Raw genomic sequence first — 16,520 nt, 5'->3', positions numbered from 1 at the left:
GAACTAAAGCGTGGTTGCTAGTCTGCAAGACACAACACAAGCCATCATCTTGAAACACACTAGCTTGTGGTTAATGTGAGCACCCCTTTTTAAGGGACACCTGCAGATGTTACATCAAGGAACAGTAAAGAAACGAATCGAAGAAACAGCAGCTTTGCAAGACTCACTTTTAAGATCAATGACTGTTGTTGACTGAGCAAAATATATTGCACTCCATTTGTCGCAGCAAAAAAATGTGAACATTTTTGATCAAGTCACTTGAAGAGAAAACGTTGGGCAAGAGAAATCTCAAGCAGCCTCCAGCAAAGGGCTTTAAAAGTGAAGCCAAAATTACTAGGAGGTAGATCAATGCAGGAGTAGACTATTCAGCCCATCAAGCCCACTCTACCCATTCAAAAAGAACACGATTCATCATCTACATCAAATGGTTCATTGTGTCTTTAATATTCTACTTCATCAAACAATTATGTTTAACAAGATCGTCTTGCATTCATGTTTTGTGTGAGAAAGTTTATACAGAGGATCCACAACCAGGGGACATATTTTAAGATCTGTAGCAAGGGGAAAAAGGAGGATTTTTCTTCAAGATGCAGTGATTTACGGCTATCCATGCCACATTGTTTGAAAAGGGTAGTGAAATCAAAATTCATTAACTTTCAAAACAGAATTTGTACATATAACAGAAAAGGAGTAAGACTTATTGAATAGCACTTTCAAACTGGAACAAGAACAATGGGCTGAATAGAGATAGTAGGAACTGCAGATGCTGGAGAATCCAAGATAACAAGGTGTAGAGCTGAATGAACACAGCAGGCCAAGCAGCATTTCCCGAAGAAGGGTCTAGGCCTGAAATGTCAGCTTTCCTGCTCCTCGGCTGCTTTGCCTGCTGTGTTCAACCAGCTCTACACCTTGTTATCTATAATGGGCTGAATATCTTCTTTTTGTGCTGCGCCATTCCATTACTTCTTCTGTGAATGGCTTCTCAAAAACAAAGCCAGAAACAAGGTCATTAAGTCTGTCTTTCAGTGACAGACAGGGAGCACTCTCCAGGAAATTTCCCAACCATACTCAAATCAAATAAAAATGCATGTGGTTGGACTGGACCGCACACAAAACTGGGTCACTCCCAATTCAGCTGTCAAAAGTTGCTGACGTACCTGCAAATAATTAACAGGAGAGCCACTAAGGAAATGCCACCAGTGCAAGTCTGCCTCTGGCCAGGACATGAAGGGAACTCCTTTCTAGCCACTGAACACTGTCATTGGATTTTGGTGTCTTGACAACGGCATTTACGTAGCACCTTTATAAAAGGTAAAGCATCTCAAAAAGTGCTATACAGGAGCATCAAACAAAAGCTGAAGTATTCAGACAGACCATTAATGGTTGGACAACAATATGGATTTTGCACAGTATTTTCTGACAGACAGAAGCCTATGAGCATCAGCAGCTGAAAACTGGATTGCCACCAACAAACTGGAGATATACAAGAATAACAGAATATCACAGATCTGAGTTGGACAAGGCAGAGTGCTGAAACAGATCACTAAAGGTAGGGATAAAACAAAGCCATGGAAGGATGTGGAACGAGTGTTGTAAGGGCTTCAGCTGCAAGCAAAAGCCAATTTAAATAACAACACGGCATTCAATACTGCAAACTCAATACTGCAGAAGACAGAATACTTACTTTAAAATGACCATCAATTAGATAATTGAAATAGTCAGGCCACAGTTAGTAAGCCTTCATTTTGTTACAATCCTAGCTGATGTCGCTACTGGACAAATCAGATCCCAGAATGGAGTTTGATTTGATAGATTATTTTTCTAATTTAACGTAGTGGTCTTTCCCTGAAACATATGCACACAAGGTTGTGCGGTTTTAACTTTTGTTATAACATGAAACATGAATTTATTACATATAAGAAATAAAATAAATCAGACCAAGTTAACAGTTTGAAAGATTTCAAAATCTAAGATATAACAAAGTCCCTTGCCAGCACCATTACTTCATACTAATCAAATTCCAGAGAAATTTTGCCCCTCTGGATTTGACTTAACCACTTCTTCGCAGTTACTGGATTGTGATCTAGGAGGCCTTTCCCCTTAGTTATTCACAATTTAGTTTGCGAGTCTTTTTCAACTTTGAAATAACCAATGGAGGATTCTAACCAAGCAGTCTGAAACTTTTACAAACTTAACTGTTTCAAAGAGGTAACATATTTCCCTAACTGTTCTGAATAATTTCCTTTCTAGGTTACAAAGGTATCATCATGGTTCCAGAAAGACTGGCCCAAGTACTAAAATATTTTCACAAAAATAAACCAATAACAATAACAGTTTGCCATACAAACTCTTTTAAAAAATTAATACTTTTAGGCCACACACATTTCACCACTTCTTGACAATAGTGTGTCAGAATTTTGTTGTTTCCATACAGCACACAGTGTAGTAGTATACATCAAACATTTATGCACGTCACTTGTACCTATAACTATGAAAAGGAGGACATCCAACAAGTAGGCATTCACACTCTCCAAGCAAAAAGGTTCTACCAACACTTTCTTCCCAAGTTACTAACTTTCTCAGCCAAGCAATTATTCACTTCAAAGCCACATCACAACTTAACCCAATTCTGTCTTTGTTTCATGGCCAGAATCACATACTCCCAAGATGGACAAAGAGACAGTGTATACACTGGATTAACCCTGCACTTGGGGAGTGGTTGTAGCATCCATACAACCATCCCACTTATGATTAGGTCCAGCAGCATACTCAAGAGCTTCTGGAATGTCCAAACATTTTGCCTTCAAACCTACTCTGACATCTCTTGGTTGGTGGTCCCTTTTAATATGTGTGTACATAGCAAGTGTGATCACTAACTTACTTTGGTTTTCTGATTTAAGACCCACCAATCAAGAATACATCATAAAACATATTCAACATACAAGAACCACAAGCTCACACAGTTGTCATGCTTTAAGGGCACAATTACCCGGATTTCAAGGACTGCAGTACGTTCACACACCAGTCTGAATTCATCCCAAAAGAAACTCAAAACTGTTTCTTGTTAATACACTGTCCACTACAGTGCAGTTAAAGCTCATGCTTTTTAAAGTTGTATTGGGATCCAGTTTCGGGAGCGCAATTTGTCTTGATTGCTCTTCACACTATGCTCAATAAGTGTGTAGGCTCCTCTTAAGCAGCACAGGGGTGGGAATCCAGATTACAAACAGACCATGTGGCCTTCACCGAATTTGATCGGTTTAATGCAACAAACATTCAATAGTCACAAAGCTCTGTGGGTTCTACAATTCCATTGGGCCCAGAAGATTAAACTTATTTCCACGTGAGTGAGAACAGGGTTTCTGTCTCTGACTGCACTCCAGTAGTTCCAAACAAAAGGCAATTTGTTTTGGAACAAAACCATGAATAAAACATGGTGTGTAGTGTTTTGTGTTCTTAGTTCTGACTGTTCACTTAAATTTGAAAGCACTGGCTGGAGTATTCCATTCATCAAATGCAGGTTGACGTTATTACGTCATGTTCCATCCTTCAGTTCAATCTCTTCAGTCAAACAAATGCATAATAACTAACATACCATATGTTGCAGGGTGAAAATAGTTTAATATCACATTTTATACAAACCAAACACAGACATAGTTTTACACAGATCAAGAACTTCTGAAATTATGCTGAATAGATAAACAATCTATAATTCGTAATTGACAACTCAGTTTAGAGCTGGAGGAACAGAGCAGGCCAGGCAGCATCAGAGGAGCAGGAAAGTTCACATTTTGGATCGGGACCCTTCTTCACAAATGGGGAGGGGGAAGGAAGCTGGGAAATAAATTAAAAGAAGGGCTGGGGCTGGAGAAGGCAGGTGGGATAGTGACAGGTGGGGAGTGGTCAGTGGGATGGGAAGGGGAGAGAAGGTTGCGTCAGGTCAAGGAAGCGGTGACGAGAGGGAGGCGTGGTCATGAGATGAGGCAGAGGCTGGGGAGATTTTAAAACTGATGAATTCCATGTTTAGGCCATCCGGCTGTAGGCTCCCGGGGCGGAATATGAGGTGTTGCTCCTCCAGTTTGCATGTGGTGTCATTGTGACACTGGATGGACGTGTCACCCACAGGGTGGGAAAGGGAGTTAAAATGGTTGGCACCAGAAAGTGTCGCTTTGTTGGGTAGAGTGCAGATGCTCTACAAAATGGTTCGAGTCTCCGCTTAATCTCACCGATGTACAGCAGACCAAGTTGATAGATGTATAGGTGAACCCCTGTCTGATTTGGAAGGTTTGTTTGGTGCCTTGAATGGAAGTGAGCGAGGTGGTGTAGGGGCAGGAGTACCACTTCCTGCAGTTGCAGAAAATGGTGCCAGGGTGGTGGGGTTAGCAAGAAGCATGGAGCGAGGGGAGTCGCGGCGTGAACGGTTCCTACGAAAGGCAAATAGGGATGGGAGGCAAGTGTCTCTTTGGTTGAGAGGTCAGATTGTAGGTGGCCTAATGACAGAACGATACGTTGATACAGGAGGTTGGTGGGGTGATATGTGCGGAAAAGGGGAATTGTCTTTATTTTTGTTGGGGGAAGGAGGGTACTTGAGGGCAGAAGTGCGGGAAACACGAGATGCGGTTGAGGGCATTTTTCGATCACCAGAGGGGGCAAGTTACAGTCCTTGAAATAGGAGGACATCTGGAATGTGAGGGAGTGGAATGCCCTGGGCTTCCTCTAGTGTCACAATGACACCACCCACAAACTGGAGGAGCAACACCTCCTCTTCTGCCTTGGGAGCCTACATCCCAATGGCCCAAAAGTGGAAACGCAGATTTCTCCAGTTTTGAAATCTCCCACCCCAGCCTCATTCCATGTCCAACCCTCCCTCTCATCCCCACCTCCTGCATTCACCTGTCACCATCCCACCTACCCTTCCCAGTCCCACTCTTCCTCTCTATTCACTTCCCAGCTCTCTTCCCCCTTCCTATTTCTGAAGGGTCCCAACCTGAAACGTCAACTTTCCTGCTCCTCTGATGCTGCCTGGCCTGCTGTGTTCCTCCAGCTCCAGGCTGTGTTGTCTCTGACTCCAACATCTGCAGTTCTTGCTAGCTCTATAATTTCTAATAGTTGGTTTGATATCAGAACATAAGAAAAACACAAATTTATTTAGTTTATTTTAAGTCAACCACATCTGAAAGTATTTCATAACCAATGAACTGCACTTCTTTCAAAAGTGCATCGATTCATAACACTGTGAAAAAATTATACTTAAGCTCTCTCAATGGGAGTAGGTATGCACAATATACAGAGCAAGTGATTCTCAGTTCCATTCTTAAGCAGAGTTAAATCATGGCTGATCTGACCCGAAGATCTAGCGACTCGTTAAAATAGATTTAGGAAGGAATTAGGAAAATTCACATTTCTATATAGTGTCTTTTATGACCTCACTATCACACTGGATTTTTAATTCAACAAAATGTTTTATGAAGAGGGAGATATGGAAGCCAAGTTTTACTCAGCAGGCTCCAAAACAGGAAAACCCAATATCTCTTTTGAATGATGTTTATTATGTGGAAGTATCGGAGTTGGACTGGGTGGACAAGGTCAGAAGTCACATACCAGGTCGCAGTTCAAGTTTATTTGAAATGACTCCATAAGATGAAGTGAGGAGAGGCACCCAGGCACAGAATTTATAATCAGAGATCAAAAGATCACACAAATGGAGAGAGTGAAGTGACGACAGGCCTAATAATAAGTCTCTGCAGGTGATCAACACTGTCAGTAAATTGTGAACAGCTGAATCACAAGTGAAGGGATAACCCATAATCTGATTAATTGATGCAAAAGAGATACTGACAAAAATTTAAAACTAAGGTATTGCTGGAGACAAACTAAATGACTGGAATCACATGATGGGTGTAGAGTTGTATGCCAAGGGTCTAACCAAAGTCACAAGGCAAGGATGCCCCGAGAATGGTATATTGGCAAGATCATGCAAATGCTATGACAACGAATGAATGGACACTGCACAATTACCAGGCAGGAATGCTTCCTCCCAGTTGGGGAACACTTCATTGGTCAAAGGCAATCAGTCTCCAATCTTCAGGTATGCGGCCTCCAAGGCAGCCTTTGAGATACACAACAATGCAGTATCACTGAGCAGAAACTAACAGCCAAGTTCCATACCCATGAAGACAGCCTCAACTGTCCCGCTACAAGTTACCCCACCATACTGTTCTGCATCTATAAAATCTTCCTTACTGTACTGTTTTGACACCATCACCATGATAACTTATGATCTCTCTATCTTAATTAGTTTGCATAGTTTTGGATTACTTGTTACTTTTGTTAGACCGCTAGCACGGAACTCTTATACCCATCATCATGTTGTTCCAGTCATTTTGTCTCCTGCACCACCTTTGTTTTAATTTTTTCATAACTATCTCTCTAGCATAGTTAATCGGACTATAGATCATCCCTTCACTTGCAATTCAGCCATTGACACTTTACTCACACTGCCTGATACACTCAATCACCTGCAGAGACTTGTTATTCAACCTGTTGACAGTCCACTCACCATTTGCAAGATATTTTCATCTCCCTGATTATAAATTCTGTGCCTGTGTGCCTCTCCTCACTTCACTTGACAAAGGGACAGCACTCCAAAAGCTTGTGATTTCAAGTAAGTGTGTTGGATTATAACCTGGTGTTGAGACTTCTGTTGGTTATGGGTTAAATGTTAGCCTACATCACTGGGAGAACTCCTTCAACCTCCTTCGTAACAACATCACAGGATCTCTGACATCTAGCCAACAGGGTAGATACAGCCTCAACTGGTTTAACACCTCATCCAAAAGATGTCACATCTGACAGTGGAGGCTCCCATCAGTATTGCATTAGGCATGTTATAAGGATGCAAGAACTAGGAGCAGGAGGAGTCCACTTGGTCCCTTGAACCTGCTCTGCCAATACAATCACTGCTGATCTTTATCCTCAACTCCACGTTCTTGTAACTCCCCAAATCTTGTTTCCCTGAAAAGATCAAAATTCAAGAGATGTCAATCTTGAACAAATTCAACGTTAGATACCACACCAGAACTCAGTTGACTATACAACTCCAAAGATTTAAAACCCTCTATCCCTGCATGCAAAGATGCTCCCCAATTCAATCTCAAAAGGTTTCTCTCTAATTTTTGAACAAGAAGCCCTAGTCTTGGACACCCCAACCAATTGGTACTTTAGCCTTTCTACCAGTTTCCCCTAATACTTTGATCAACTCACCTCAATCTGAATTCCAGGCCATACAACCCTAGGGTAAGCAATCTACCTGAGTCACAGTATTGTTCACGTAGATCTAAACACACTCTTCGAGCTACTATATTCTTCGTAAGTTGTGGTGCACAGAATGAACACATCTATGTGCTCGTGCGCACCTGCCTGCCCGTGTCTGTCTGTGTGGGCGCACGCGCAGTGATAGTTTCAGGAGACTACTGAGATTTAGCCTTCAATCCCGGATTTTGCTTTGAGTCATACAGTGAGATGTACAGCATAGAAACAAGCCCTTTGTCCAACTCATCCATGCTGAACAGATATCCTAGATAAATCTAGTCCCATTTGCCAGCATTTGGCACATAACCCACCAAACCCTTCCTATTCATACACCCATCCAGATGCATTTTAAATGTTGTAACTGTAACAGCCTCCACCACTTTCCATACATACATCATCCTCTGTGAAAATGTTGCCCCTTCGGTCCCTTCCCTTTCTCACCTTAAACCTATGCCTTCTAGTTTTGGACTCCCTCATCCCAGAGGGAAAGCCTTGACTACTTACCCTAACCATAGCCCTCTTGATTTTATTAATCTCTATAAAGTTACCCCTTAACCTTCAATGTTCCAGGGAAAATAGCCCCAGCTTATCCAGCCTCTCCCAACAGCTTGAACCCTCCAACCCTAACAACATCCTTATAAATTTTTTCTGGACCCTTCCAACTTTCCCAACACCCTTCCTATAGGAAGGTAACGACAGTTACACACAGTATTCCAAAAGTGGCCTGGCCAATGCCCTGTACAGGTGCAACATGACCTGCCAACTCCTGCACTGAACACAGTATTCAATGAAGGAAAGCATTCCAAAAACATCGTTCACTATCATATTTGCCTGTGACTCCCTCCACTTTAAGGGAACTATGAACCTGCACTCCAGAGGTTCCTTTGCTCAGTAACACACCCCAGAACCTTACCATTAAGTGTATAAGTCCTGCCCTGATTTGATCTTCCAAAATGTTGCATCTCACATTTATCTAAATTGAACTCCATCTGCCACTCCTTTTCTAAGATGGAATTTAAAGTCCACCAGCCACCATGGTGGAATGCATACCCATGTTGCCAGGGCATTAGCCTGCACTTTGGCGTTACAACTTCCCCTAACTCCCAATGCATGCACAAAATTGTACAACTCCTCATCCCATTTCTTCCACATTGCTGAAAAAAAATGCCTTCCAAATCTTACCTGTCTGCACATTCTGTTTTATGACATGGGCAGTATATTATTCTGGTCAGATTGACTTTTTAAACTCCAATGCCTGTTAATTATTTAGCCTGTATGAGGAGGACTGGGCCGTGGCTAGCTGAAGGCAGTGGACTTTCCACCCTTCACAAGCCATAACACCCATCACAAAACAACCATGGCAGTGGTGATGGGCAAGGTTGGACTTGTGTTTTTCAGATGCCAATAGATCCCATTCTGTCATTGTTAGGTTTCCACCATCCAGTTTCTTTTTTTGTTTTTATACCTGAATAATTGTTTCTTTTTTGATGCTTTTCTTTAAACTGGCAGAAAGCTTGGGCTTGTAAAGTCCCCTGGACCAGAATTCCAAGTGTGCCACAGGTGGAGCCACGGGTTATTCAAGAGGTTAGATCTAAAAACCTAAAAGAAAATACATATATTTTAAGTGCGACTTAATGCTGGTGACATTGAGAAAGTACCTGACTGATCATGACACCAAGAGTCCTTGCAAAGTCAAAGTCACTAGATTTCAAAGGCAAATCTTTCCAAATCAGTGGCCCTACATGAATCAAAAGGAAGGAGGCCATGGTTTCCAATGCCTCAGGATGCAACTGCAGGAGATCCTTCAGGTAGCATTCCCAGTCTGACTACCTTTATGTGCTTTATGAATGACCTTTTATATAAGTCAGAAATTGGACTACACTGACTATTTTGCAATGATTCATTCATCTCTTCCAATTAAGTACACCATGTTGGCTTCAAGTAGAACCTGATAACATTAAGGCTTGGACAAGTTAGAGAAAATTCAGTCATCATCCCAGGATCTTCAACAGTACTACCAATGCAGATTCCAGAACTACCACTGACACATGTCATTACTGGTCCTCAGCTTAACTGAATGAGACACAGTAAAACCATCACTACATGCAGTGTACCAAGTAGTTAAGCTCCACAAAGGCTCAATATACTTTATAAGGCTCAACGCATGAAATAGAATATTCACCCTTCAGCTGGATGGATGCAGGCACATCACACACACAGGGAGCCGCAGTCTAGCTGATCACTGACCTTGCACCTTCCAACATTGCAAAGTGCACAAACTACAGGATCTGTGGCGGCAACTCACCAAGTTGAATGCAACACTGCCCCATACCACAACAATTAAATCACACCTTACCATGCTCAACATAAATTGCCTTTATTTCCATCAGCAGTGAGTCATTATACTGGAATAACCTTAACCATCATGGGAGCAATATCACAAGGGCTACTGTGCCTACCATTAACATCCCAGGATGACCAATGAATAGAAAATAGATGCAGCTTTATCCCAGAGGTAGCCATCTTTCAAGAATACAAATATTTTGAAAAACGTCATGAAACAAACGGGTGAAAACGTTTTCTTAATAGTGACGTAAAACACAGCAAAGCCTGTGAACTTAAATCGACCACAGATTTTCTGCCAAGTACATGAGAACTTTCAATTAGAGCAAGATTGCGGGAAATCTCCTGTACGAAAAGCAATGACGCAAATACGATATTGGATTTCAAATGCTTCTTAGGACTCATTTAGAGTACAGAACCAGTGTATTACTAAAATAGACTGTCAATCCTTTCTGTCTTGCAATTATCAGGACATTCATAAGCATACCAATGTAAAGGGGAAAACATTTCATATGGTATGAGAGAAAGGGTGCTGACTAGTTTGAGAGTGGACTCCGCTTGGTAGACGCATTTCAATGGAAAATGCACCAGTCTGATGGCATCTCATAATTAAATGCCACAAACTTTGTTTAAATTTAAGCCAAGCAGATTAACTTTGAAGAAAATGTCCTGAGCAATGGTTCAGAGAATGGCTGTCACCTACTTTCCTAAGTGAAAGCAGGTAGAATCTGTCGTAATTGTTCTGCTTGCAAAGAACAGATGGGGTCCTCTTGTGGAACAGTGGTGGTATTCCCTACCCCTGGACCAAGAAATCCCAGTCCAAGTACTACCTGCTCCAGAGGTGTGTCATTACATTTCTGAACAGGCCGATTTCAAAACAGACACATTCAAAAAAACAAAATACCACTGGCTTCCTTAATGGGCTCTTTTCTTAATATTAGTGGGCTCCACGTGGAAATTGAACAATTGGAAGCAGGTGATTTAAGGCTAGTGGCTAACAGGTGAAAATTATCAGAGGTGATTTGATGGTGGAGAAAAATGGCATCAGCCCAATCTGTTGTCATTGCACGGTCCTTGACTGGATTTGCATGTAAATTGGGTAAATGATCCAGAATCAGGGTGATTTAGTGGTGGAGAATAAAGCAAAAAAGTAACAAGTGATTTGGCGGGGGAAAAATGATCATGGATATCAAGAAAAATTAAAAAAAGGATTTATTCCAGCAAGGAACTCTTGTGCAGAAGTAATGACCCTACCTCTGGACCAGGGCCTAAATTCCACCTACTCCAGAGGTGTGAAATGCCGTCTCTGACAGGTTGCTTCGAAAAAAGCATCAATCTAAAACAGTCTTTTGGTGAAGTGGTAATGTGCCTACCTCTGAGTCAGGGTATCTGGAATGGAGTCCCAACTGTTCCAGAAATGTGTAATATCAACTCTGGCCAGATTCATTTTAAAAAATGGGGTGATTGTAGCACAGTGTCAGCACCCCAGGAAACCAGGCTTCAAGTCCTACCTGCTTCAGGGTATGTAATGACATCTGAATATGCTGATTAACAATATCTAAAAAGCATTATCCTCACACAAACCCTATGTGCAGCCGGTGCCGAGCTGCGTTTTTGACTTAGGAAAAGTGGGCACTAGATAAGCTATCATTTAGGGGAGTGTCCCTAACATAGCAGTAACATCACAGGTTATGGCAACCAGTGAATGATGCATTCAAGAGATCAGCTACCAGATCAATTAAATCCAAAGGACAGTGATCCTGATGTAATAGTGGTGCAAGTTACAGTTCTACACCCACTGTTGTCAAGTACAGAACAGCAGGCACGTGGAAGGAAAAAAGTTTCCAGAATGAGAGTGCACTCATTTCTACAATTATTGTGCTTCTGACTTGGTTACTTTACAGCAATGTCTATAATACTCTAGAACTGTAAAGATGTAGCATGAACACTTTTTTTTTGGGGGGTGGAAATAATGCAAGAAAAGTTTAATTTCAAACAACATCGCCATGAGTCTAGAAAGAAACACTACCGCATGCTATTTTACAGAAAAATATTAAATCTCTCAGATTCCTGCAATTTAAACTGACTTAGTACAGCCATAGCAAATAGAGAAAAGACAATGAAACATACCTTAACTGGATTAAATAAGAAAAAACTCGTTTTATACTCCATCTCCTACTTTGTTTTGATTAATGACAGACATGTGCATTAAACTTTAAAATTATTGCTTGAAAGGATTTGTGATCGCTTAGCCACTTGAATAATGAAAACCAATAAAATTTTTAAATTTCCCTAACAAGCCTGATATTGTCTGAAAAAAGCATGTTGAGCTGTGTAATACCAAGACACACTGGTGGTTGCAAGTCTGTCAGTGGCACTGGTAGAAGCAATTTAAGGTAATGAGTGTCGCAAATCAGGAAATATCAACAAAAACAATATTACCTCAAGGCTACCAGTATCTTTACACTGAGGCACAATTACAGTAGCTGCACAATATTAACATTTAAAGCAAAGTATTCCAAAAAGGATATTTAACAGAAACATCCTTCGGGACAGCAAACAAGTAGTGTGTTGGCAATACATTAAATTGCACTAACTTATATGCTAACTTTGACATAGCATTGCTACTAACATATTAAACAGGTGACCCATAGTTTAATATAAATAAATAGTGCCAAACCAACAACATTGGAAATAAACCAGAAGTTTGCACTGATAATGGGCAGGATGCTCTTGATGACTTGTTGAGCCGAAGGGCCTGTTTCCACACTGAAGGGAATCTAATCTAATATAAACTATGTCCTTTAACTTTGCCACTAGCCTCTTATTAGGGACCTTACCAAAAGCTTTCTGAAAATCCAAATACACCAGACACAGTGGTTCTCCCTCATCTCTTCTATTTTTTACATTCTCAAACTCCAGTAGATTTGTTAAGCATGATTTGCCTTTCACAACAAATTTGTGGCACAGTGCTTAGCACTGCAGTCTCAGTGCCAGGGACGCAGGTTCAGTTCCACTCTCAAGCAACTGTCTGTGTGGGTTTCCTCCCACAGTCCAAAGATGTGCATGCTAGGTGGATTGGCCATGCTTAATTGCCCGTAGTGTTCAGGGATGTGTAGATTAGGTGGGGTTATAGGGGATGTGTCTGGGTGAGATGCTTTGTGTGTCGGTGTGGACTTGTTGGGCCAAAGGGCCTGTTTCCACACTGCAGGGATTCTTAAAATGCTTAAAAAATAATAATGCCAGTCTTAGATGTTAAAGTACCTAAATGTTGCTGAGTGGTCAATAATGACTGTATGCAAAGTTTATTGGCTTGGTGTTTAGTTTCTGACTTAGAGATAACACTTTCTCTCAATCTTCTACCTTTCATGGTGTCACACTAAACATCACTGTGCCAGTCACAGTTCAAACTGAATGGGTAACAGCCAGAAATGTGTCATATTGTCAGCTTGAACAGAAAAAAAAGTTCAAGGAAATAAACAGCAATTTAAAAGATTGAAGAGAAAATTAACAGACAGCATAAAATTTAACAAACAAAATTTATTACAAGAATAGTGTTTTTGTACCGAAACTGAGCCTAAAACAACCAGCAAGTACTACAAACACATTACAATAATAATTTGTGTTGTGTTATTTATTAAACTTCAAGTTATTTCTATGCAATAAACAATCAAAAATCCACATGCACAGAGACAGAATTATTGTTTTTCAATGCACTGTACAATGCAAAGGACCACACAAGTTACAAAAAAAATCTAAAAAATACTGGTCACTTACAGTAAGACACAAGTTATTTCTGTATTCCAAGTTGAAATCAGTTTCCAGTTTCAAAACAAATTAATTAACAGTAGTGCAAAAGAAGTACCACAACATCAATACAAAACACTGATAATAAACAAACACAGAAACAAGAAATACATGTATAACAACAGCAAAATAAGCTTTTAAAAAATAATACAATTCTTTCAGGCTGTAAACTGTTATTATAATACGAGGTCAAGCAGACCAGATGGGCACCCGTTTTTTGAACATTACCTGAAATATGGTAAGTTGAACTAGTTTGAGAATGTTGTGGCATTGGGAACTAACAATGTGCAAAATCTAACTGAACCATGTGATCATATGGGGACTTCACTCAACTTGCAACACCCGCGCAATGGGGTACAACTCATAAGACTAACTCTCATTCACGTGGTGAAACAAAGACATGTACTAAACAGGAGACATAAATAAGCTTAAGCAAGTTACCGTTTATGGTCATATATAGTGAAACAACATGGAGTCACATTGCGGATTAAAGGATGACTGGTCACATCACTAACACCTCTGTCCCAATTCAACTGACCTATAGCTGTAGTTTACACTGAATATTACACTGAATATTCTGCAACTAATACTAGTAAGAAGTTCTGAAATGAGAGATTGAAGCAATGTGCTTCAGACGTTTAAAGTACAGTTAATTAAAACAACATCTTATTGAGACTGATCCCAACTGACATTGACCAACAAAGCCAGAAAACTTAACAATTATGGAATGTTAAGGCTTTAGGACCACAAAGTACAAATCGAAGGCTCCTATCCAAAACTTACAGCTTTTCTTTTGTCTTTCCTGATCTGCCCTTACCAGGGTTTTGTTTTTTTTAAAACTTCCACCATTTTTTAAACATTTAATTCTAACTGAATGCGTTTCAACTCGTCTGAGAATGCTAACTCTAGTATGAGGCAGTGTGTTCAAGCAAAGTTCTACAATGCAAATCCAGCCAATGACAGAATAACAGGAATTTCTTAAACTGTTATACTTTTGGAATGGAGGTAAGGAAAGTCATGTCACAGGAAAATTTAGGTATGGTTGACTGTGAAGGGTCATTTAAAATTTCTATAAATGCCAAAACATTCCATTCTATACTCTGGCACTTGATTTGTGGTGTCACATTAAGTCATGTAATCTAATTAATCAATAATCAATATCCCTCATCATCACTATTAAGAGTGTACAAGGAGAACACAGACACATTAATGGAAATATTAGGTACGACTTCAATGCAGCTGTACTACTGAAAATACTAAATCAATTAACAGGGTCAGTTTATTGTACTTGCATTGGTTGGGCAAGTACCACCAACTTACGGACTGACGGAAAATCTGACTTTGAAGAACTTACTCCCATATACCTAATCTTATTTTTGTTACTGTGGATGTAAAACCCATTTTATTGAAACAAAAACAAAATCAGACAGACGTGCTCCACCACTAGATCAACTAGAGACTGCTTCCTCAATCAACCGAATAAATGAGATTAAAAAAATCTTCTTTTAACTGGGCGATACAGAAGATAAACACCAGTTTTTGAATTTGCAGTACAAAAACCAACATGCCTTTCTTCTTCACCATATGAAATTTCAGTGACTCATGTAGCATACTGATCTTTATGGGTATGGCAGCTAGTTTAACTAGATACTTAAGACGTTGCCCATAAAATATAACAATGGTGCATTAACTCACAAGAACTCAAATCTCCAAAGATAGAACTGGTTAGCTTAACTTTAAAACATGGTCGTACGTAACTATGTGTATGACAGTCACAGAATTCCATACCTCTTCACATCATTGTCTTAATTTTACATAAGACTGTTACAATGATTAGAGATGTTTAAGACCAATGGGGTTAAATTCATTTGAGTTGAGGTGGGAAGAATGACCGTATCTAATACAAAGTATAAGCAAGTGGTAAACAGTAAATGCTAGGTATGGGAGTCAACAAACATTACTTGATGAACTGGTAATGAAGGTTGGGTTAGAACTAAAAGCGTCTAAGAGATTTAGAAGTGTTTTTGTTGTGAACAGATTGTTATAATATGAAATGCTTTACTATATGCAGGTATTAAAATAAAATCAGTCACAATTAAGAAGGAATTTGATAAATATTTTAATATCTTGCTGCCTCAAGTATATTAAAACAAATGCTTATGCTTGAAAAGCTCTCAAATTAGCACCCTTTAAGGATGTTTACCTCTGAAGACTCTACGTTTAAAAGGTGACAAATATCCAAAGCAGGGCTTTAACAAAACAAAAATGGAAACAATTTTGGTAAAATATGGTGTGTTCGGAAAACAGAGCCCAAAAGGTCTATACAGAAATACACAATTATGGACACAGAATGCCACTACAAAACATACCAGGCACTGTGTACAGAAAAAGAGCTTCAGTTTGGCGGACTAAATTGTTAAACTGAGTACATTTAACATTCAAAAGATCTGTTGTAACACTTAAAAATGTCACTTAAATTTAACAATCTAGCTTAAAGTATTTGCACTAAGTGGTTTTGAAGTAGTGTGTCCAATGTCCCTGAGGGTGTTTTCTAAAAACAGTAAGAGAGGTGCTTTTTTAAAATTTATATATAAAAGTCACTTTTTCTTCTTACAGGTAACATAAAGAGTAGCACAATGGAAATAACCAAGAAATTGACAATTCAACCAAAATGGATCTGTTTCTTTGATGTGCATCTCAGTAGTAACAGTTCACACAGCTGTTCCATTTTTTCCTCCATCAGCTTAAAACTGTTGCTTGCCAAATGTGTGCGCTCACCTTGATATCACACAAACAATATAATTCATGTGAAATATCTTTTATATTTGCCAGGGACATAACTGCACCAAGTCAGAGATCGTACTGGAGTCCATCCGCAATCAGAGCTGGTGTTTAAAAAGGGACATTTCAACGGCTTTGAATCATAATTAGTTAACAAGTGGTAATCATTAGAATATGTCACGAGAGGTCATGTGTAGAATTTGCCTCTGACTTTTGGCATTAACATGAACTCATCTGTTGCTAAAGTATAATGAGGTATAAAATCACAGCTAGCAGTA

The 16,520-nt window shown here is 39.8% G+C and overlaps 1 protein-coding gene across 8 annotated transcripts in view; it reads right to left on the bottom strand.

Annotated features, from left to right (window-relative positions):
- wu:fc17b08 (uncharacterized) overlaps window positions 1-16,520 on the bottom strand; it is a 122,893-nt gene that overhangs the window by 23,868 nt on the left and 82,505 nt on the right. The window contains exon 2 of one of the 8 annotated variants that reach the window (XM_048550894.2): window positions 8,777-8,910. The exons of the other annotated variants lie outside the window; for them this stretch is intronic. The gene's annotated coding sequence lies outside the window, so the exon portion shown is untranslated. The remainder of the gene's footprint in view (window positions 1-8,776; window positions 8,911-16,520) is intronic. 8 annotated transcript variants of the gene reach the window in all.

Source organism: Stegostoma tigrinum, chromosome 20 (genome assembly GCF_030684315.1).
Source record: "Stegostoma tigrinum isolate sSteTig4 chromosome 20, sSteTig4.hap1, whole genome shotgun sequence".
NCBI lineage: Eukaryota > Metazoa > Chordata > Chondrichthyes > Orectolobiformes > Stegostomatidae > Stegostoma > Stegostoma tigrinum.
Note: the sequence above shows the minus strand (reverse complement) of the source record. Positions and strands in the feature narration are given on the sequence as shown.